Here is a 23,757-nt window from a genome sequence, read left to right as displayed (position 1 = left end):
AATGCAAAGGTTGTCGCTTACAATGAAAAACCTGGTGATTTAGAAGTAGCGCCCAACTTCTGGATCATCTTTTAGACAATGGATAAATCAAAACGAGCAAGGTGTCACGTGCTAGGAACTGCACTGTTAACTCTGATCTCAGCCCTGGATGTATTCTGCCACTGGGGTTGAATGGCCTGTGAATATCTAGGGTTTTTATCTGAATGACTCGATATCTTGAAACAATGCTGTGTGTGGAATTGTTCTTTCTCAGCACATCCCTGCAGGCAACATTCAGACCCTACCCTAAGGCTCAGAGGTGGAAGATTGCTGAGTCATGTGGGTGAAGAAATACTGTGTGATGAAAAGGATGTGCTTTGAAGCACTAGGTTTGGAAGGTCTGGATTCTAAACTGAGCTTAATTCCTTGTATGACCCTGTACACATCAAAGTCTCTTTCTGGGCCTCGGGGCTCCTGATCCCAAAGCAGGAAGAGAACACAATGATCATCAGGTCCCTCCCAGTACTGTGATTCTGTGTTGCTGCACACCTTCTTCAGTGTTTCCCTCTGGCCTCAGCTGCACTGTAGCTTGGGGAGAGAATCTACAATGGTTTCCATAGTTAGAAGCAATAAATCTGCTACCCAAGGTAATTGTGGTGGGACTTAAGAACTTTCCAGTTTCTTCATGTTAGGTAGATAACAAAGAGAGTTTAGAACTGGGACTGTGGTTGTCAGGGGCAACGGTACAGGGAGGCGGTAGGGTAGAGTGGCTCATATCACTGGGCCTGCAAAACTATGGGACCTTGGGCAACTTCAGTACAATGTATGGGACTTGGTATACCCAACTGTATAATGGTAATCATAAGATCTACATTAGAGTATTTTTATGAGAGATTTAATAAAGGAACTTATACAAAAGGCCAACTATATAATACATGCTCAATGGATATTACTCTGTCCCTCTCTTTTCCCAGCTCTTTCAAAACTTTCAAGAGAGGGGTCTGAAACAAAATGAAAACTTCTATTTCCAAGCTCCTGAAGAAGAATATAGCAAATAGGAACCCGAGGGCAGGCATGCATCATCCCTGTGAAGATAATTTAAGTAAGTGGCAATGGTACCCCCTGGTTAAGGGAGAAATTATTGAAAATCTAAGCAAGAATAGCCTCAAGGTTAAGGGAGTAGTTGACTGCTTGCTAGTGTGATTTTAGGGCATGAGGAGATACCATGAGCTACCAACTCCCTTACCCTCTTTAACAACTTCCTGAAGCTATATTTTTCTTGTTTTTGCTAAAAGCAGACGTGTCCAATATTCTTGTAAGGGACAACTATTTTATTTATTTATTTTTATTTCTTCAATTGTAAGATCAGTTGGCAGTGGGTCATGAATAAAAAGAAAGGACTGAGTGTGAGTTGATTAGGAAAAGTTGTGTGTGGGGGGGCAACCTAGTAATGGTTTCTCTCCTTCCTGCTGGGAATCTCAACGAACCACAGACACAACGCATGACGATGAATAGGGAAAGTGGTCTCATTTAAGTGGGCATGGAAGCACCTGCTCTTCCTCTTTTCATCTTTCTCCATCGTGAGCAGTGCTTTTAACCCTATGTTTAGGCCCCAAGAGAGCATCAAAATGTAAAGGTTCAGAAGAGGAAAATCTGCTGACAGATTCAGAAACTTGCCTGTGGTGACAACAGACTACAGCAACCTTCCCTGGTGACAATATGAATCCCTGAGCCTGTATTCCAGCAGGAGCCACAAATGGAGACACCAGGCTAAGAGTGTGCCCTTACAGCTGCCTGGCAGGAGAACTCTCCCAGGTAAGATTCTAAGGTTTCCAGACAGATGCCAATGACTGCTTAGGGATCTTAGCTCAGTGCTCAGTTCCCTGTTAAAATACAGATGTTCTTGAAAGAGTTGACACCAAAAAGGATTCTTGGGAATTTTACACCCTGATGTGAAGGTAGGACTTGAGAGCAGGTTTTTGAAAGGAGGGAGAGGAGAATTTGAAAAGTCTCATGCCTTGAAGAGTAAACCTTTTTAGAGAGAAAAAGAAAGGTTGAGGCGAGCCCTGACCATGTCAGCATTTTGCTTAGACCAGCAAAGCAGATGGACTGTTTCCTTAGTTGTTCCCATTGAAGTCATTCTTACTGCAATGGCTGATGCCTGGCACCCCTATGGAATAGTGGGAAGAGAGGGGACTTCCAGATGCAGTGAGGCAGTAACTTTCAAAGGTAACACAGCTACACACTACTATATATAAAATAGGTAACTAATAAGGACCTACTGTAGAGCACAGGGAACTCTATTCAATACACTATAATGGCCTATATGGGAAAAGGATCTAAAAAAGAGTGAATATATGTATATGCATAACTGAGCCACTTTGCTGTACACATGAAACGAACACAACATTGTAAATCATCTCCAACAAAAATTTTTTTAAAAAAGGTAACACAGCTGGTGCACTGTGAAAGCAGAGTTGAGACCCAGGTCTGTTACCTGCTTCTTCATCTGTGAAAATAACATCTCCTTCAATGAGCTGTCACAAGAATTAAATGAGGTAACATAAACAAAATGGTGCCTAGGCTGAAACACTACAAAACTCAACATAGAATACAATGTAAAGGCAAGTGTTAATTTATTCACCCTGAAGGCTTCTCTCAGTGTTTGGCACATGGTAGGTGCTCAATAAATGTTAATTTTTCGTTCTTTTTTTAAAACGAAGGCTTTGGTTCCTCTATTTTGGTCAGAATCTGAAAGAGCAATTTATCTTCTAACCATGATAGGAACAAAATGTGTTAGAACTTATTTTTTTCTGAAGAAATTTTTTATGAGTTCAGCATGATCTTACTCTTCCCCTACTGGATAAACTATTTGAAGTCCATTTTATTTTCTGCTGTCTGCACTCTGACAACATGTCTGATACTCTTTAATTAATTAGTTCCCTTCCAGCCCCTGCATGCTGGGACCTGCTGGCCAACTTTGGCACGTCTTCCAAGTTGGTGACCCTTGGGTGCCGCATGTCTGTTTTGTGACTGGTGTAACCTGTCAGCACTTCCCTTTCAGGAGCTTTTTTTTTTTTCAGCTTTTGCGTCTGTTTTCTTCTTCCATGACAGGATCTGGCAGAACCTCATTCTTTTGCAATGGAATTCCAAAGAGCATACCAACTTTCCAATTGCTTTTCTGATTACTGCAAGAATAAAAGAGGCTTAATCCCACATTGAAAGCAAGCTATATAATGACTGTTGACATTGGAACAGCAAACATTGGCTAAGCTATTAAGAGAATAGCAGATTGTGGATAATATTTTATCTTTGCCTAAAGGAGCCTTTAAAGGATATTAAGAGAGGGTGTGTCTATAAGAATGCACCAGAAGATATCGACTTTAAGAAAAAATGCTATTTATAGAGGCCATCCTGCCATGGATATGACCACCTTTCCTGAATTCGTCTCATACCCCAGCTGCCATGTTGGGGCAACATAGATGAAGACAGAGGAAAATCAGTTCTCTCACTCAGCCCTGCTTCAGGAACTTCTCATTCAAGACTAGTTCAGAATTAACCTTCTCTGTGATGTTTTACTCCTCATAGGCAATAATAAGTAATTCTTTACAAATCCCATAGTTCTTTGTAAATATCTGCTTTGGTTTTTTAATGGAAAATCCTTTTAAGTATTTGTTAATAGGTTGGTGTCTCCCACTATACTGTGAATGCTCTGGACCACACATGTCTTACTGATATCTATAGCCCTGACACTTAGTAGACTCTCTGAAATACGGCAAATACTTAATAAATGCCGAATGAATGAATGGTTAATCAAATCCTGAAGAGACATTCTGTTCCACTGGTGATATATCATGGACACAAAGGAAGTATCACATTCCAGTCAATCACCGCTAGGAGCGTTCTGCTGAAGCTTAGCTGTCCCCCAATAGTCTGCAGGAGAAAAGTTGTGAAAGTTCTCCAGGGTCAAGGTGTGTTGAATCTTCTGCAGCCTGGTTGCTGACATGGACCCTTAACCAAATAGAACTAAATCTTCCAGTAGGTAACAAGATCATTCTATAGCTAGAAGAGACTGTCAAGCCTTTACTTCAGATGCTTCATTATATGGGTAAGGAAACTGAGCCCTAGGAAAGTAGAGTATCAAGTTCAATTTTATATTGCTATGTGATGGAAGATGCGAGAATAGAACTCATGTATCCTGAACAGAACTGTGCTTTCTTTTTTTATTGTGGTAAAATATACATAACATAAAATTTACCATGTCACTCATTTCAAGTGTTCAGTTCAGTGGCATTAAGAATATTTACAGTGTAGTGAAATATAATCACCACTGTTCATCTCCAGAGCATTTTATCATCCCAAATTGCAACTGTATATCCATTAAATAATAACTTCCCATTCCCCTATCCCCCAGACCCTGGTACCCACTATTCTACTTTCTGTCTCTATGAATTTGACTACTCTAGGTACCTTGTATAAGTGGAGTCATACAATATTTATCCTTTTGTGTCTGGCTTACTTCACTTAGCAAGTGTCTTCAAGGTTCACCCATGTTGTAGCATGTATCAGAATTTTCTTCCTTTTCAAGGCTGAATAATGATCCATTATGTGAAAGTACTGCATTTTTGTTTATCTATTCATCTGTCAGTGGGCATCTGGGTCGTTTCCACCTTTTGGCTTTTGTGAATGGTACCGTTATGAACATTGGTGTAAAATATCTGTTCAGATACTCACTTTCAATATTTTGGGTATATATCTACAAATGGAATTTCTGCAGAAGAGTGGTTTCTTGATTATACCATGGTATCTCAAATCCTATACACACTGGAGCCCATACTGATACCAAAATTTGATTTAGCCACCTTTTATTCTAAACATTTAGTGGAAAGATGATTGGATCTGGGAAGGGGTTCCAATTCAATTAAGTTTTTCAAATATACTCTGAGTACCTGCTGTGTGTCAGGCTCTGCTCTAGGTGCTTGGGGTGCACAGATAGTAAGACACAGTACCAGACTAATGGACAAGCACAACACGTGAGATATAGGCAATATAGGATATACCAAGTAGAAGGGAGGACAAGAGGAGGGAGTGATTGATTACAGTGAGTTGTGCACGGGGCATTAAGGGAAGTTGGGCAGTAAAGCTTTCACTTTATTGCCCAAAGGTGAAAGAGATGACACCTAAGTTGGATTTTTGAAGGATAAGTAAGAATTCAACAGTAAAATTAAGGTTGAGAAACTACATACTCAAAAATAAGTGTGTTAAAAGCCATAGTGTATAGTTTAATATGACTCAAGTATAAAATGTGAGAAAAGAAAAAACAGCAGAAAAGGAGTCTAGAAAGCTAGACGGAGGCCAGTCATGAAGGTCCTTGAACACTGTGGGGAGGAATTAAATTTTACATTTTACTTTTTAGGCAAGAGGAGCTACTGAAGGATTTTAAGGAAGAACATGACATGATGAGGATGGTCTCCATGTAGGCTGATCTGAGAGTGTGAAGGGGTCCAGTTAGGAGTAAGGACTGTTACTCTTTGTAACAATCTGAGCAAGGGACTAAGAAGGTGTAAGCAGAGATGATAAAGAACCTCCAGATGTAGGATTTGATTACTGATTTAACTGATTGTAGGGGAGGCGAGGGAAGTTGGGAGGAAAGGTAGTTAAGGATGACTCCAAGGTTACTGACCTGGTAACTGAGCTGTTGGATAGAGCCGTTCATTGGAGTAAGACATCCAGGATGATCTGGCTTGTGAGTGAGTATAATCAGTTCGGTTTTGGGAAGGTTGACCGGGAGGTACCCTAAAGGCAGAGAAGATTAGTAAAAGTTGAAGGTTAAAGATATAAAAATTCGGCTCAAAGTGGTCCATATGTAAGAAACAAATTACTCTCGCTACTTTTTCAGCAAGGAGTTAATACAGGGAATTAAGGGTTCGTAAAATCATCGGAAAGCCCGGAGGAACAGACTCTAAATTGGATTTCCAGGAATAATGCCCAGAAGATGGCTACAGAAATAATGTGCTGGGAAAGCTACAATCACCCTCATAATTAGGAAGCTCAATCAAGTAATCAGGAAGCCACTACTGCCACTGCTGCAACTGCCTCTCGACATATAGGAAGCCAATGACTGGATACTACAAAACTGCTGCAGAGAAACCGAATGCCTCCACGATTGTGCTCGCCTGCAATAATCATCAAAAGCAGCAGATAGATGGCTTTGGCCTCACTTTTGCCTTTCGAAAAGTACACATTTTCGGGGCTTCCCTGGTGGCGCAGTGGTTGAGAATCTGCCTGCTAATGCAGGGGACACGGGTTTGAGCCCTGGTCTGGGAGGATCCCACGTGCCGCGGAGCAACTAGGCCCGTGAGCCACAACTACTGAGCCCGCGCATCTGGAGCCTGTGCTCCGCAACAAGAGAGGCGTGATAGTAAGAGACCCGCGCACCGCGATGAAGAGTGGCACCCGCTTGCCACAACTAGAGAAAGCCCTCGCACAGAAACGAAGACCCAACACAGTGAAAATAAATAAATCAACTATATATATAAAAAAAGAAAAGTACACATTTTCTTGATTATGGTGGTGGTCGCACAACTCTGTGAATGTACTAAAAGCCATCAAATTATACACTTCAAGTGGCTGAATTGTATGGCATGTGAATCATATCTCATGAAAGATGTTAAAATATCTTACATGCTTTCTAACTGGCAGAACTTATTCTGTACCCTGAAACCTAGCTGCAAAGGAGTCTGGGAAATGTAATTTTTAGCTTTCCAGCTTTTACTATATGGGAAGATAAAATAGTAAGAGGTTGAAGCGAACGTTGAACAAACAGATCTTTGGTTTCCTTCCAATGGGGAGTGGATGAGTTTTCCTAATGAGAGTTTATCAAAACAGGGAGAGGGCTTCCCTGGTGGCGCAGTGGTTAAGAATCTGCCTGCCAATGCAGGGGACACGGGTTTGAGCCCTGGTCTGGGAAGATCCCACATGCCGTGGAGCAACTAAGCCTGCGAGCCACAACTACTGAGCCTGCGCATCTGGAGCCTGTGCTCTGCAACGGGAGAGGCCGCGACAACGAGAGGCCTGCGCACCACGATGAGGAGTGGCCCCCCTCCGCTCACCGCACCTGGAGAAAGCCCACGCGCAGAAACGAAGACCCAACACAGCCAAAATAAATAAATAAATAAATAATACATTTTTAAAAAGAGAGAGAGAAATATAAACACTACTTTGTGAAAAAAAGAAGGGAGAAAAGGGAAGGGGCAAATGAAGCTCTAGAATGTCAGTACCTCAAGGAATACAAGAAAAAAAATCCAAGAAATAAAACTGAAAAAGAATGATCACGATGGTAAATGAAGAACCACAGATACACTGTCCTAGAAGCCAAAAGTTGACATTCAAGGAGGGAGGTCAGAGAGGTAATGAATGCAACATCACTTCTTAGGTAGGTAGGCTGGGCAAATCACTTAACCTCTTTGATCTCAGTTGCCCCATCTTTAAAATGGGGATGATAACAGTAACATTTGTCCCTCCCACTTAACTTTTCTGAAAGATCGACTGGGACAATACATGTAAAATTGAATTGCAAACTATATATCATTCTATTAACGTTAGTTGTGATTATTCTTCAAAGTTTATGAATCCTTAACTGCTAATATGTCCCTTAATATTGGGGCATTTTCCTGATATCTAATTAAACAAAAAGTCTCCCTTCCCTAATTTGGCCATTTATCTCAGAAGAAATGAAGAATGACTGCTCACAGCTACCCATATGCCATCCATGCTTGTCCATGAAGACTGTCATAAAGCATTGTCTTCAGCCAACATCTTACTGTGAAGATCTGAAAACTGATTTACCAATAGAAACTAACTACTTCCCATGACAGTTCTCCACGGTCATGGTTAGGTGAAAGACAGGTTCACAAAGCCAGCAGACACATGGAGCTTGGCTCTCTCCCACTCAACCCCCTCTGGTCCCCATTGCACCCCTTCCTGCCATTTACCAGCTCTCAAATATCGACAGCCTCTGTGCTTAGGAGTGGGATTCCAATCATTTCACTTCCTAAGGCACTCAGTTGCATTTGTAACACACCAGCTGTTTCTGAGAACACATTCTTAATATAGGAACAGCAAGAAATTCTGCTGTAGCTGTCCCAAGCCATGCTAGAGTGCTACCATGGCAGTAACGTCTTGTGGAAAAATGAAAATCAAAGCTGAATCTTTAAGGAATTTGGCCAGCTTCTCTCTCTGAATGCCTTTTTCACCCTAGGTTTGCTCTCATCACAGGAAGCAGGCCTAGGTGCTCCTTGGAGAACAGGGTCAGGTGAGGTGGATCTGGCCACACTAGAACATAGTGCAGAAAAATCACATAAATCCCAAGCAACATGTCCATGGGGAAGGAAAATCAACAGTGAGAATTCAGAACTGTTTAGGCAGCCTACTAGTCAGAAGTCCTAAGCAGAGTGGCCATAATGCACCTGCCATTTCAAAGGCCTCTGTTACGAAAAGCGAATTAAAGTGGATTTTTTGGTCTAGAAATATGGATCTGTTTTTTCACTATAGATGGTCGGAATGCACCACTCATCTTAAGGATGACTTGACATTTCTTGTTCTTTTGTTAGAGAAAGTATGGTATTTAAGAGCATGGACTGTGGAGTCAGGTTGTCTTGGGTTACTGGATTCCTAGATTTGCTGTTTCCTAGCTATGTAAACTTAAGCAAATTACGTGACTTCCCAGGACTCAGTGTTTTTGTCTTAAGGAAATAATTCACATAAAGTGCTTAGCACAATGATTGGCCCATATTAAGCCAACTACAAATGTAAGCTATTATTATTATGCTCTAATATCTTTCAAGTCATTATATTAAATTTATTTATTTATTTATAGTACATAAGAAAAGAGGAGCTGCTCTCCTTAAGATTATTAATGTTCTAAACTGGATGGAATGGAAGCAAAATCCTGTCTAATATAATCTTACTTTCCACACTTTCTTTGTGTTACTGTTTGCAAATCGGCATGTCCTTCTGGGGTATTTATCCAAATTGGCAATCTTTCCTGTCTTCTTTGGCAAGGCGAACTTCCTCAATAAAAGAGAATATTGGTGATGGAGAAAGAAAAAATTCATTAGCAACAAGGGATGGGGGAGGTACGACCAACCAACCAACCAACAAGGGATGGTTGACGTTTATCAAGAGATGAAGATCCTGTGCTGTTTTCAACCATATGAAAAACCAGTGATTTCATCATATAAAACATATAGACCCCCAAATCTCAGTTGCTTGACATGATAAGACTTTCTTTCTTACCCATGTCAAAGTCCAACACGGGATGGAGTGTGAGGATACGTTAAGGGGTGGGGTGGGGAAAAGCGCACATTGAGGTCTCTGCTCCATGCCGTCATTTAGGAACAAGGTTCCTTGTGTCCTGTGAGACTCCACATGCTTTAGGACCTCATTCTCCTCTGCACCCACCCAGCGGAAGGGGAAAGAGAGTCTGCTCAGGTCATGGGATCAGATCTGGAATTTGCCCAGAATATAATCATACGGCTCTACTTAACTGCAAGGGAAGCCAGGAAATGTGTTTCCAGAAGGCAAAGGAAACAGGCTTTGCTGAGCCCACTGGAGTGCTAGACCCTCTCCATTGCTCACCCAGACATTTAGTCTTTGGCTTCTCCTTAAGATCAAATTTCCCTTTGAGATCCCCAAGCTTTTGGTCAGTCCTTCCCAATGGCTCCACATCTTAAACACAGCTAATAACCTTGACTGAAATGTTAAAATTTCAAGAAAACTTGATTTTCTTCGTTCAGTATCCCAGATCATGTCTAACAATAAATCTAGTAACAATTTAAACATTATGTATGGAGTTTACAACTGTAGGCGCCGCCTAAACATTAGCGTCAGCTGAGGGAGCGAGAAAAACATTAACGTTAGAGCCCATCATGTTCTTTCAGGATTTGAGATGATCTTTGGGTTCTGAGTAACAGTCTCCCAATGGTACATAAATTTTTATTATTAATAACCACATGTAACTATATACACCTTTAGCCACCTGGTCCTCATAAACGCTGCCAGGAACAGCTCATTGCAGCTCAGGGGCCCCTCCCACACTCGAGGAGGTGCAGAAGCAAATGAGCGTCTCCATGTATCTTCCACCCTTAGGGAAACCAGAGCAACACAGACACAAGAGGAATAGTGAATTGAACTCAGACAGCATCTTCAAGTTCAAGGACAGGGCACTGTGAGGAAGGACAATGAAGCCTGTGGATCTCCACGTCCCAGAGCCGGTGCTAGAGGCAAACTGGACAACCACCCTGGCTCAACATTTCAAATGCCCATCACCTCCTTCCCACTTCAGAAAGTGACTTTCTTGTGGTCTTGCTACCTAAGTGCGTACCCAGCTGAGTGGCAACATCCAGATCCTTAAGGGAGCTGAATTCCTATCTGAGAACAACCAGGGCAGGGGATAGTCACCTAACCCTCCCCTACTGTGCCCCCATTTGACAGCCCCCCTCAGGACTCACCTAATGCCAGTCCTACTTTTCTTAGCAGAGATGCACTAAATTTTAAGTGAAAGGAATCAACAAGAGAGACAAGCCTTTGTAAGGAGCTTCTGTTTTTGCTCACAGCAATCCCCTCTCCGGATCCCAACCAGATGGTCTTATGGTTTCTTCCCCTGCAAATCCAGTCGTTTCTGGGCCTAATATCTGAACTCTCTCTGTCCTGTCCACTGTCTGGGGAGTGGCTATGCAGACTCTTTTAATGACACATTGAAGTTACAGCCCCTCCCCCCCCACCATCACCAAGTCTCTAAGAGCCTGCATGTGTTGTGTGCTTATGTGCAGACAGAAAATGAGAGAGGCGGAGGCCGTTCAGCCCAGCCCGCCTTTGTCGGTGCTGCAGTGCAGAGAGAGCCTGCAGTTACTGGGGTAGCCAGCCTCCGCAGCCCCTGACATGCTTTGCTCCTCTACGAGACAGTAATACATTACAGGTGTTATAACTTTTCCTCAGAATCAGACTGCCTGGGGAACTGTAAATCTAAATCATGGCTGCCCTCAGGAAACCCGTCGGCCTGTAAACACAGTGAAATGAGTGAGATGAAAGCATCTGAGGGAGAAAATGAATTTCTGGCATCCCACTGAAGTCTATTTCATTTTTACAGTCTGGTCACCCCCCTGTGGCAGGGGCAGTGCCTGGGAGGGACAGGCTGCCTCCTGACTGACAGCTGACAAGCGTGGCTCCTCCTGGAAGCCTTGGCTCCGGGCTCTCATCAAGAGACAAGAGCTGCTGTAGATTCTGAGTGTTCCCGGCACAGCTCAGAGTGCCACCTAAGACGCCGCCAAGGCCACGGCGGGTTTTCTTTTTGGGAGGCTGGGCCTGTCTGAGCAGGTATTCGAAATCAAGGCTGTTAGCATGTGAGGTGGGATGTGTGAAAGGGAAGAGAGGGGACAAGAAAGGAAGGTAAGGGGGAGAATGAGGGAAAGAGAAGTGACTCCCCAGAGAATGCACAGATGCTGGAATGTCAGGGTGCACAGTCCCGGGCACCTGCAGAAAGGCGGCAGCCGGCCGAACACTGCTCAGGGCAGTAAGCGCCTCCCCCGGGCTGCAGCAAGCATAAAGCCAGAGCCAGGAAGTCATATAATAATAATAATTATAATAGTAATTATAAGTTTAGCGTGACAACCTGAATGTCACAACAGCCAAACCAGAAGCTTCAGCGCTCAACGGAGAAGAGAGCCCAAAGGCTCTCACCAGAGAGAACAACGGGTCACTCTGAATGGAGGAAATTATTTCCCTGAATTTCAAAATAAACTTCCCCCTGATTTCATTAATGTGAATTTTTACTATAAATTCAACCATATTACCTTTTGTGACATGGGCCATTGATCGATTAAGTGGCTAACTGAGGTCAGGGTGAAGGAGTTAGTTCAGTATCCTCCCTATTTCGGATGGATGCAATGCCAAAGACAATAATGAACCAGAATTACCTCTCCTATTCCCATGGAATTCTACATAGAAATCTGAAAACAATTTTCAAATTCTTAGTAAATCCCCCAAACTCACATTTTACATGCTTTGGCAATGACTGCAAAACTGCAAAGTCCTGTTTTTAGAAAATCACCTCAACTGGTTTGTAGTGTAAATAGTATTTTAAAGAGTCGGAAATAATGTCTTGATATTTCAACTTCCAGATTGTTGCTATAGAAGCAGTAAGAGTGCAGTGGATTCCAGCCTAGAATCCAGAGCCAGACTGTCTTGGAGCAAATGCCCAATTTTCTACTTACTACATGTGTAATCTTTGGCAAGTATCTTAACATCTCTGTGGTTCAGTTTTCTCATCTGTCAAATGGGCATAATAATTGCTGTGTCCTCAAGACTGTATGAGGTTTAAGTGAGTTGAAACATATAAAATAGATAGGACAGAATCTGGTATATAGCAAGCAATAAATACTATCATTAGTATTGGAAGTGAAGTGTCTAGTTAATTATGATACATGACTTTTCATCTAAACAAATGTTTTTTGCCTAATAATACTGTTAAGAAATAGGTGCATGTGGGTCTGAAATTTATGCAATATCCATTATGCCTTTAGCCAGCAATGATCTTCCCCTGCAGACACCTTCAAAGATGGGAGAAATTTTATTCATTCCTGGTGGTCCTGCTCCAGTGGGACCCCCTCCCTGCTGCCTTCCTGGACTGTTCCAGGCAGCCTCAGTGACTTCCTCCCTTATCCTCCAATGTCTCTTTGCACATTCCCAGAACAGAATGTTCCAGAATGGGACCAGATTCTCTAGCACCCAGCAGGGCAGGAATTCCATCCGGTGCATGTTTATATTCCCAGGGCCTTCCATGGAGGAGGAAAGAGGAGAGAAGCTATAGGGGGAAGACCCTTATCTCAGGGAAAGGTCAACCAATGGATCAAAGACCTTATTGATGATTCTAGAGAGAGCTAGAATGATAAGTCAAGGTCTTGATAGCTACTTTCCTAGATGATTCAATAATATTTTTTGTATCCCTCAGAAGACAACATGCTTATATCATAACAGATTAAAACTGAATACATCTTAAAACCATACCCAGTTTTCACATTTGGTTTCATGCTATCTTGCCCCAAACAGCAAGGACAATTTTTCCCATTACAGAGATGATGCTACTGAGTATTACACCTAAAATAACTATTCCAGTCACAAAGACACGGCAGTCTGACTCCAGATCCTATATCCTTCTCACCATACCTCTAAGTTAATATTTATTTTTCTGAGTATGGATTAGAAATAAAATTAAAGCATATGCAAACTTCCATTTCTAACATGGGGAAGACAAAACTCATTTTTGTCTCCCGGGACCATTTGACCATTCAAATTCCTTTTAATTTCAACTTGTTTTTCCAATTTCTTCTAATACTTATATAAACATGCAGTTTCTAAAGCAAAAGAGCATTTTCGGCCAGAAGAGAAAGCCTAGGTAATAATAATGAGAGCTAATATTATGAAACACTCATAGATGCCAGAGCCTGTTCTAAGTGTTTCCCATTCATTTAAACCTCAGGTATTCTTTTATATGGGACCATCAAACTTATATTAAGGTAATTATAATTTGTCTTTATTTCCATGATCACGTTGCATGTCACATATTTTCAAATGCTTCAGCACACCAACACAGCAATGGAAGTGTCCTTCAGTTATCATCTCAAGGTTCCTTGCTGAACAAGAGGAGTGTTTCTCAGAGTGGTGTAGAAGGATTAGATTTATAGACATCACAGAACTGTCACCTCCAACACATTGCTTGGTCTGAAAGTTATTTTCTATTTATTCTACAAGTGAACCACGGGAAAGGTGAAATAAATGACTGAAACCATCCAGGTATGTTTCCCTTGGTCTGCAGGAACTAATATTAATTCCAGGTACATGTTCAAATGAATAAGCAAATATGTCATTGGGAAAGAGGCTGAGAACACAGTGTCTGGGCAATGTTTTTCTTCCTCTCCTTTTCTCTTTTGTTCATTTCCTGTCCACTCTCTATGGCTTTCTCCCTTTCCCCATTCTTGGTGCCATGAATCAAAATCCTTCCTATATTTCAACTATATTGATGGCGGAGAGTCTTCTGAGAAATTTCTTTCTTCACATTCTTCTCACAAGAAAAGACAGAGCGGGGTGGGGAGAGAGATGTTACGTCATTTCAGGCAAGTGTGTGAAACTTCAGATCAGACCAGTTCCCACAATCTGCAGAAATATCGTTCCAGCAAGTGTTCTCTTCCCTCCAAATCCTTTTTCCCATCCACGATTAGAATCAATTGCCAACAGATTGTAATTTCTGAGAACATGCAAAGAGCAAATCTTGTAAAGCTGGTAAAAGTAGTTCCCAGTAAGTCTTCATAGGGCAAGATGTTGGTCCAGAACTGCTATCGACTTTCTCTGAAATATATGGGAAGGGAAGCACCAAGAGATGATGGAATTCTGTGCAAACTGCTGGAAATAAAATGCAAATGGAGTTACCATGATTGTCTGTCTCTTTTTTTTTTCCAAGTAAGCACTGCTTTTATTTTATTTTTAACTTTGCTTTGAATTTTATTTTTACCTTTTTTTTGAATTTTATTTTATTTATTTTTTTATATACAGCAGGTTCTTATTAGTCATCCATTTTATACACATCAGTGTACACATGTCAATCCCAATCTCCCAATTCATCACACCACCACCATCCCCACCCTGCTTTCCCCCCTTGGTATCCGTAAGTTTGTTCTCTACATCTGTATCTCTATTTCTGCCCTGCAAACCAGTTCATCTGTATCATTTTTCTAGGTTCCACATATGTGTTAATAGACAATATTTGCTTTTCTTTTTCTGACTTACTTCACTCTGTATGACAGTCTCTAGATCCATCCATGTCTCTACAAATGACCCAATTTTGTACCTTTTTATGGCTGAGTAATATTCCATTGTATATATGTACCACATCTTCTTTATCCATTTGTCTGTCGGTGGGCATTTAGGTTGTTTCTATGACCTGGGTATTGTAAATAGTGCTGCAATGAACATTGGGGTGCATGTGTCTTTTTGAATTATGGTTTTCTCTGGGTATATGCCCAGTAGTGGGATTGCTGGGTCATTTGGTAATTCTATTTTTAGTTTTTTAAGGAACCTCCATACTGTTCTCCATAGTGGCTGTATCAATTTACATTCCTACCAACAGTGCAAGAGGGTTCCCTTTTCTCCACACCCTCTCCAGCATTTATTGTTTGTAGATTTTTTCATGATGGCCATTCTGAATGGTGTGAGATGATATCTCATTGTAGTTTTGATTTGCATTTCTCTAATAATTAGTGATGTTGAGCAACTTTTCATGTGCTTCTTGGCCATCTGTATGTCTTCTTTGGAGAAATGCCTATTTAGGACTTCTGCCCATTTTTTGATTGAGTTGTTTGTTTTTCTAATATTGAGCTGCATGAGCGGTTTATATATTTTGGAGATTAATCCTTTGTCCATTGATTCGTTTGCAAATATTTTCTCTCATTTTGAGGGTTGTCTTTTCATCTTATTTATGGTTTCCTTTGCTTTGCAAAAACTTTTAAGTTTCATTAGGTCCCATTTGTTTATTTTTGTTTTTATTTCCATTACTCTAGGAGGTAGATCAAAAAAGATCTTGCTGTGATTTATGTCAAAGAGTGTTCTTCCTATATTTTCCTCGAAAGTTTTATAGTATCCAGTCTTACATTTAGGTCTCTAATCCATTTTGAGTTTATTTTTGTGTATGGTGTTAGGGAGTGTTCTAATTTCATTCTTTTACATGTAGCTGTCCGGTTTTCTCAGCACCACTTATTGAAGAGACTGTCTTTTCTCCATTGTATATCCTTGCTTCCTTTGTCATAGATTAGTTGACCATAGGTGCGTGGGTTTATCTCTGGGCTTTCTATCCTGATCCATTGATCTATATTTCTGTTTTTGTGCCAGTACCACATTGGCTTGATTACTGTAGCTTTGTAGTATAGTCTGAAGTTAGGGAATCTGATTCCTCCAGCTCTGTTTTTTTCCATCATGACTGCTTTGGCTCTTCGGGGTCTTTTGTGTCTCCATACAAATTTTAAGATTTTCTCTTCTAGTTCTGTAAAAATGTCACTGGTAATTTGATAAGGATTGCATTGAATCTGTCGATTGCTTTGGGTAGTATAGTCATTTTCACAATATTGATTCTTCCAATCCAAGAACATGGTATATCTCTCCATCTGTTTGTGTCATCTCTGATTTCTTTCATCAGTGTCTTATAGTTTTCTGAGTACAGGTCTTTTACCTCCTTAGGTAGGTTTATTCCTAGGTATTTTATTCTTTTTGTTGCAATGGTGAATGGGACTATTTCCTTAATTTCTCTTTCTGATCTTTTGTTGTTAGTGTGTAGGAATGCCAGAGATTTCTGTGCATTAATTTTGTATCCTGCAACTTTACCAAATTCATTGATCAACTCTAGTAGTTTTCCGGTGGCATCTTTAGGATTCTCTATGTATAGTATCATGTCATCTGCAAACAGTGACAGTTTTACTTCTTCTTTTCCAATTTGTATTCCTTTTATTTCTTTTTCTTCTCTGATTGCCATGTCTAGGACTTCCAAAACTATGTTGAATAATAGTTGTGAGAGTGGGAAACCTTGTCTTGTTCCTGATCTTAGTGGAAATGGTTTCAGTTTTTCGCCATTGAGAGTGATGTTGGCTGTGGGTTTGCCATATATGGCCTTTATTATGTTGAGGTAGGTTCCCTCTATGCCCACTCTCTGGAGAGTTTTTATCATAAATGAGTGTTGAATTTTGTCAAAAGCTTTTTCTGCATCTATTGAGATGATCATACGGGTTTTCTTCTTCAATTTGTTAATATGGTGTATCACATTGATTGCTTTGCATATATTGAAGAATCCTTGCATCCCTGGGATAAATCCCACTTGATCATGGTGATGATTGTCTTTCTTATTTTAAATTATTCATTTGTAAAGACAAGTGTGCTCTTAAAGCCTGGCAGATTTTCATGATTCGCTTAAAAGCTTTGACACTGGACACTTCATTTAATATTTTATCCTTGTTTTATGTCTTCCACAGTGCTTTATGGGGAGCACTGCAGTGCACAGATGCTTGACACACAATTCAAGGATGGGTGGAAGAAAGAAAGAAGAAAAGATCACTTTTTTGATTCTGGTTCCAAGGATGGCAAAAGGAACATAAAAGAAACATGTCAAAATCTGCAGTAATCTAAAGTCAAACAGTAAATGCTGTTCAAGATTTGACTTAGCCCTAAATATAGAACGTACAGTAGTCAAGTCAACATCACAAGTTTTTCCTTGAAATTTTTAAGCAGAATAAATCTACAGCTGAACACCTCAAGATGTGGTGTTTGAGATCCTGATGAAAAGCTTATAGGCAGATGTTAACGGTTTTTCAGGTTAAAAGCAATATTTTTTTGTTTCTTCATTGTTGAAAACAGAATCTGCCTTTAATATTTTTGAAGTCTGATAGGAAAAGTGTGTTTGTAAAACGTGTCTGTACCTTTAGAGAAACCAGACACTAATGGCTTTAAAGTAATTCTTACACACTTTAGAATAAATGACATTCTTAAAAAATGTCTGACTTGGTATTTACATGTATTCATATTCCCCAGGCTTCCTGTCTAGTTTGTCAATGCTTGCGTACGTCCGTAAGAAGAATGCTTTAAAAGGAGAAAAACTGCAGTACTGGACAATGTAGAAACGGCACAATGAGGCCCCTCCCCCTAGGCACCTGCACCAAAGTTAATGGAATCTATCTTTATACCAGTGGCTTTTTCTGAGTTTGAATTGACGAACTCCATGAAATTGAAGCTGGGACTAGCTCTTAGTCTGTCGATTTCTGTCTCAGTCTCATAAATGCCAAGGGACGTCCTAATTAACAGAGTGGCGCACAATCAGCGTGTGCTGGAACTGGCAGAAGGCAGACGTGCCCTCTGACCGCCGGCGGTCCAGGCTGCTGGGACCTATAGGGGCTGTCTCACACACGTTTGGCAGTATTTCCAGGGTTTGGTATCACTTGCAGGGGCCTGCTCCGTCAATCCTGAACGGCAGATTCAGAGTGTAGGCCGAGAGACCAGGCAGCGCCAAACTGCACACCTTCCAGCTGGAGGAGCAGGGATTCAGGAATATAGAGTGTGGCCCCCACCCCCAGGCTTTAAATGCACAGGGGCAAGAGGGGGAAGAGAGGGGGCATCCTCTGCTCGTGCTCAGCTTGCAGTACAGAAGCTTCCAGATCCTTCAGCTAGGTAGCTTGTTCTTGGCCTATCAGGAGTCCCAGAGCGCCCGTGTTCTTCTAATCTATTGCTCATCACTGTGGTCCCTCTTTAGTGCAATGCTTCTTTAATTCTCTTTCTCTCTCTAAGCACCGTAAAGGCAAGGTATGATATCCATGTTATTGACTATTTCAAGTTTCTTGCGGCTGTTATAACCAATTACCACAAACTGGGGGACTTAAAACAACAAAAATGTACTCTCTCACAGCTCTGGAGGCCAGACATTTGAAATCAAGGTGTGGGCAGAGCTGGGTCCCCTTCAAATATCCCAGGAGGGGAGAATCGGTTCCCTGATGATTTCAGCTTCTGTCGCCTCCAGGTGTTCCTTGATTCGGGGCTGTGTTCCTCTCGTCTCTGCTTCGGGGCTGTGTTCCTCTCATCTCTGCTTGTGTTTCCTCTTCTGTCACTCATAAGGACCCTTTGTCCTTGGATTTAGCCACCATCCCCCCCCCCCACCCCCAGATAATCCAGGATGGTCTCATCTCAACATCCTTGACTTAATTACTTAATTACCATTTTCTTTAACTTATTTAGTCTTTTTTCATATAAAATAATATTCATAGGTTCCAGGCATTAGGACATACATATTTTTTTGGCAGGTGTCACCATTCACCCCAGTACACTGAGCATTTTTACATCCAGTGCCTTGCATGACACCTGGGCCGTCATAAGTGATCCATAAATATTTGTTGAAAGAAAGAACAAATGCTTCTGGCCCCATGTCTTAGTCCGCTGGGGCTGCTGTAACAGAATACCATAGACTGGGTAGTTTATAAACCACAGAACTTTATTTTCCACAGTTCTAGAGGCTGGGAAGTCCAAAATCAAGGCACCAGCATCGTTGCCTTTTGGTGAGGCCCCTGTCCTTGTTCAGAGCTCACACCTTCTTGCTGTGTCCCCATATGTTAGAAGGAATAAGGGAGCTCTGTGGGGTCTCTTACAGAAACACTAATCCCATGCATAAAAGCTCCATCCTCATGATGTAAGCATCTCTCAAAGGTCTCACCTCCTAATATCATCATATTTGGGGGCTAGGATTTCAACATAAGAATTCTCGGAGGACACATTCAGACCACAGCATTCCACCCCTGGCCCCCAATATTCATATCCTTTTCACATGCAGAACATATTCATTCCCTCTCAACAACCCCCAAAGACTGAACTCATTCCAGCATCAACTCAAAAGTCTAAATCCAAAGTCTCATCTATCTAAAGTACCATCTAAATCAGACATGAGTGAGACTCATCCGTTCCAAGGCAAATTTCTCTCTAGCTGTGAACCTGTGAAATCGAACGAGCTATGTACTTCCAAGATCCAATGGTAGGACAGGCATAGCATAGATTTGCCCAGGCCGAAATGGAGAGATGGGAAAGAAGAAAGGGGTAACAGGTACCTACTAAGCCACAAACGTTAAGGCCCACAGCAGTGTGTGTGTGTGTGTGTGGCGGGGGGTGGTTCTGCCTTCTATGGCTTTGGGAGGCCCGTCCGAGGGCTCTGCTGGCCACGGCCTCTGCTGCAGCTCTCCTGGGCTGGGGTCCTGGGACAGCCCATTCCCATGGCTCTACTCAGCCTTGTCCTAATTGTGGGTTCTCTGCCTGGCACCACCTCCACAGCTCTTGTGCCTGCAGAGGAGGCACCACGCTGATGCCAGCCGGGGTTAGCACCTGTGCCTCTGGAAGAGCTGGCCACCACACCAGCACTGCACAGGGCCCACGGGAGCACGAGCTGATGCAGCCAAGGCAGCACTACGCAGCTGCCGCCCCTCCTCTGGGGCCCTAGCTTCTGTTCACATGGCTGACAGATATAGTCAAAAAGCTGTTTAGGGGCTTCCCTGGTGGCGCAGTGGTTGAGAGTCCGCCTGCCGATGCAGGGGACGCGGGTTCGTGCCCCGGTCCGGGAAGATCCCACATGCCGCGGAGCGGCTGGGCCCGTGAGCCATGGCCGCTGAGCCTGCGCGTCCGGAGCCTGTGCTCCGCAACGGGAGAGGCCACAACAGTGAGAGGCCCGCGTACCAAAAAAAAAAAAAAAAAAAAAAAGAAAGAAAAGCTGTTTAGTCACACCTTTGTTCTCTCTTGAACATGTTTTCTTATTTTTTTCAATATGGATAGGCTGAGAATGTTCCAGCTTTTCAACTTCTGTTTCCCTTTTGACAAACCTACCTTCAAATGATTTCTCCCTTCTCTCATTTTTACTCTAAGGATTCAAGAAAAGCCAGGGTGCTCCTTCAACACTTTGCTTAGAAATTGCTTCAGCCAAACAGCCAATTTCATTGCTCACAGTGGTATCCTCCACACAACACCAGGACCTGAATACAGTTCAGCCAGGCTCTTTGCCACCTTTTCTTCAGTTTCCAATAACACACTCCTCATTGCCATCTGAGACATCATCAGAATGTCCTTGACCATTCATATTTTTACCAGCTTTCTATCAGGATTATTTGGGTATTCCCTATGAAGACTGAGACTTTCTCTATAGCTCTCCTCTTCTGAGTCCTCAGGAGAATCACCCCTAACAGTGCATTCACGGCATTGTGGGCTTTTTCTATAGCCTCTGTCTATACCTAGAGGCAAAGCCCCTTCTGCATTTTAGGTATTTATTGTAGCAGCCCCCGACCCTTGGTACGAACTTTCTCAGTTCCAGGCATGGCCATATTCTTGGGGGCCACCATGCAACCTATTACACTGACCATTTCACATCCAGGGCCTTGCATGGTGCCTGGGCAATAGTGATCTCTATACATTTATTGAAAGAAAGAACAAGTGTTTCTGGCCCCCTTTTCAGAGCTTTCTTCCTCTTTTGTTTCCGTCTGAGGCTCTTACCATGGGCCTGCGCCGCAGGCTGAATCTCTTCTCCATCACCTATTTCTGTGCTTCACTATCAGCAGGTTTCTCCAAGGTCTCTGCTCTAAGTGCATAGTGTTGGGAAGTATTTTAGAGGTCATCGTGGCAGGGATAATTCCCCAAATTCTCTATTTCAAAGAGTAGTAGAATTAAAATGCATTTTTTAAAAAGAAAGGAGGTAGACATTCATATGGTCTCCAACAGAGTATTTTGCCAAATACCAATTTTTTTAAAGGCTACAATCTACCATCATCAGTTCATGAAATAAATGAGTAACAGTAAAAATGTAGGAAAGAACTTGATCTCAGAGTAAAGGAGAGTTAGCAGCTTTATAGAGCCAGTTCCAACATGGCCCAGAGAAAACTGTGTTCTGACCTAGCACAGATCTATCTGTCCGTGTTCAGGAACCATGAAGTTAGTCCAACTATTCCATCTCACATATGGGGAAAGCAAGGCTCAAAGTGGTGAAATGACTTTTCTAAGGTCACAGGGTTGAATGAGGAATAGAATCCAAATACTGTGACTAGTTGATGATAATTACAGTCCTAATAACAATGATGTTGCTAATAATAACAAGTGGGTAATGGGCACCTTCTGTGGGCCATCACACACAGACAAGGTGCTTTTTTTTTTTTTTTTTTCGGTACGCGGGCCTCTCACCGCTGCGCCCCCCTCCGCCAGCTGCAGAGCACAGGCTCCGGACGCGCAGGCCCAGCGGCCATCGCTCACGGGCCCAGCCGCTCCGCGGCATGTGGGATCCTCCCAGACCGGGGCACGAACCCGTGTGCCCTGCATCGGCAGGCAGTCTCCCAGCCACTGCGCCAAAAGGGAAGCCCCCAAGGTGCTATTTTTATTACACAGAGTCCTTATTCCATCCACTATAATGATACTCGTAATATGAGCTAATATTTATTCAGTTCTTAGTTAGCCACAGTGCTAAGTGCTTTGCATGCAATATTCCCTTTAATCTTCACAACAGTCCTAAGACGTAGAAGCAACCATTATACCCATTGACAGATGAATAAACAACAGCTCAGAGAGTGTAAATGTGATGTGAGCGGTAGAGCTTGAGACAGACTCTAAGCCTGTTTGAATCCAAAGCCCTTCTTTTGTCTTCAACAACCTTCCCTCCATGGGCTCTTGCCTCTCAGTGTCGAAACATATTTAAGGATTTTCCTTTGCCTTCACTACTAGTGCAAGGCTTTCTTCTACTATGCAGTCCTGTTTACAATGGCAATTCCATGTCAGAGAAGATATTTTTGCTGAATGGCTAGGATTTGGACTTCCAGTTGCTGAAGCCCTGGAATGGAGCTGCATTCAACGAAGTCTTCAAGTCTCCTCCTCTGGAACCCACAGTGGCCCCAAGTTCCCCCCACCACTGCTACCTCATGATGCATCTTGCGGTTTCTTCTCTTCACCCAGCTTATCCTGCCTCCTCTTTCACTCTGTGCTGTGAAGAACTGAATTTAAAACATACTGTGCATGTATTGAGAAGCTGGTCTGTGTCATATAAGTTCCTATACAAGTCTCATTTATCTTTGCTATATAGCTCTGCAAGGTGGTTTTTAATAACCCATTTTACAGAAATTAGCTATGGTAAGAACTCCTTTTTCACTGTGCACCATTAAGAGCTAAAACCCAACCAGAGATTTCCCATGAAATAAAATATATCACAGTGGCCCCGTCACTAAACCAAACTGTCTGAGTTTGAATCTTGCCTTTGTTATTAACTGTGCAACTCTGCGCAAGTTATCCAATCCACTCTGTGCCTTGGTCTCCTCATCTGTAACCTGGGGATAATGCTGATAATAATAGTACTTACAGAAAGGCAACGTTGTGACAATTAAATAAAGCAATTCACCTAAAGAACTTAGAACAGCACCAGACCTAGTAAATTTTCAATAAATAAGAGCTGGTATCATGTGAATTTCTTGTTTGATCCCACAACAGCTTTATAACCATTATTATCCCTATTTTCTAGGTAAGAAACAGGTTCAGGGGGGCTGAGTGACTTATTCAAAATCATACAATTAGTAGGTTGGGGCACAGAATCCTTGTTAGTCCCACTGAGTCACCTGAATCCTACTCCATTTCCTTTATTCCTATGCCACAGCTGCCCTAACAACTGACTGATTTCTCCCTTGGGGTGGCAGTTAATATAAACACAGAGCTATCAGTACATTTATTATTATTAGAAGAGGAGGTGTATTAGCATTAGTATTATTTCAAAATGGAAGTTCAGAGTATAAATAAAATGTACCAAGGATGATTACTGTATTAACTAAATGCATTAACAGAAGTTAATATGATCACATTTCAGACCAAATCCTATAAATGGGCTGCATGATTTCAACCCTGCCAGAGGTTTTCTTTTTCTCTTAGAAGTTTGCTTTTTAATGACACATAACACTTGCTTTTCTTAAAGCAGAGCTAGGGCATTTTTATTTATTTATTTATTTTTAATTTTAATTTATTTTTTTTGCAGTACGTGGGCCTCTCACTGTTGTGGCCCCTCCCGTTGCGGAGCACAGGCTCCGGACGCGCAGGCTCAGTGGCCATGGCTCACGGGCCCAGCCGCTCCGCGGCATGTGGGGTCTTCCTGGACCGGGGCACGAACCCATGTCCCCTGCATCGGCAGGCAGACTCTCAACC

Source organism: Leucopleurus acutus, assembly GCF_964270905.1.
Source record: "Leucopleurus acutus genome assembly, chromosome: 7".
NCBI classification, from domain to species: Eukaryota; Metazoa; Chordata; class Mammalia; order Artiodactyla; family Delphinidae; genus Leucopleurus; species Leucopleurus acutus.
Note: the sequence above shows the minus strand (reverse complement) of the source record.